Source organism: Dromiciops gliroides, chromosome 2 (genome assembly GCF_019393635.1).
Source record: "Dromiciops gliroides isolate mDroGli1 chromosome 2, mDroGli1.pri, whole genome shotgun sequence".
Lineage (NCBI taxonomy): Eukaryota > Metazoa > Chordata > Mammalia > Microbiotheria > Microbiotheriidae > Dromiciops > Dromiciops gliroides.
Window position 1 is genome coordinate 611,900,682 of NC_057862.1, and position 1,430 is coordinate 611,902,111.

The 1,430-nt window shown below is 43.1% G+C and overlaps 1 pseudogene; it reads right to left on the reverse strand.

Annotated features, from left to right (window-relative positions):
• Positions 1-268: 268 nt before the first annotated feature.
• On the reverse strand, positions 269-924 carry LOC122743310 (annotated as a pseudogene).
• Between the last annotated feature and the right edge of the window lie 506 nt (positions 925-1,430).

A 1,430-nucleotide genomic window follows, 5' to 3' on the forward strand; every position in this document is an offset into this window, starting at 1 on the left:
ATGTCCTACTGAATCCAGGGCTGGTGTCCTATCCACTATGGATAGTGTGTCTTTAAAGTTCAGATGGCACATGAAAGAATCATTAGAACTGCAGGTACTGTTTGGCATTCTTCCAATACAAAACAGACAAGATATACTCTATACAGAAAGCTCTAACGAGCAGATGGTCCCAGGGCTGAAACAATGGACATGTTGAGCTGGGGATCCAGAGGTGAAGTTGATGGATTTCCCCAAGTGTTTCAAAGTTTCTCTGCACACCAAGTTGATCTCATGCTTTGTACTTGTCTTTGGCAGTCTCATTAATGACACAGACATGGCTTAAGTCCCTGAAGTATTCATTGTAGTCCAGGGCATAGCCAACAACAAATTGGTCTGGAATTTCAAATCCAACAAAGTCAGGTCTGTATCCCATACTTCGAAGGGTCCTTTACACCAGCAAGCTAGCTACTTTCACCATTTTGGATTATACTGCTTGATCAGGGAAAGCAAAGTCTGCATTATTTTCCCTGTGTCAACTATATCTTCAACAATCAGGATATTATTTCCAGTTTGGGTTGAGAGATCATCTCCCCCAACCACTTTTATGTCCCCTGTTGACTGGTCATTACTGTAGCTCTTCAATATGATAAAATCTACAGTCACAGGAATTGATTGATCATTATTCCTGTTGAGTGCCTTGATATAATCCAGCAAATTAGCAAAGAATTGATAGCCACCCTTGAGGACACAGAGGGGAACCTTGGGGTGGCCTCCCATCTTCATCACATCTTGTGTCAAATGTCCAGTCCTGTCCAAGACTAGCCCATGAGGAATCAATAATTCTTTTTCCAGATCTTTAGCATAATGACCGGGGATGCAAAATAAGGCCAGGTTATAGCCTAGGTCATCACCTTCAATCCCAGTGCTAGAGCTGGTGTTCTCCATGATGGTGTGGGAAGCTGGGCTGGGGCAACTAGGCTTCAGCAGGAAGAGAGAGAGAAGACAAGGAGAAGGAGAAGGAAAAGAGAAAAGAATAGGGAGAAAGAAAAGGAGGCAAAGGAGAAAGAAAGGGGAAGGAGAGGAAAGAAGATGATGATTGGTAGGAAGAAGGGGAAGAGGAGGCAATGAATGTCCAGATAGCAAAAGAGCTGTCAAGGTAGTGCCTTGCTAGCTCCAGTTCTAAGCTGACTCTCAATGGTTTCTGGTTCATCACAGACACTTTTGAAATCCTGTTAGGAGGCTTCTCCATCAGGATTTCAGCTGTAGGTGGGGTCCACTCTGGTCTCAGAGCAGGGATTTTCATGAAGCACTTTTTATTTTATTTTATTCATTCATTCATTCATTCATTTATTGATTGATTGATTGATTGGTGAGGCAATTGGGGTTCAGTGACTTGCCCAGGGTCACACAGCTAGTAAGTGTCAAGTGTCTGAGGCCAGATTTGAACTCAT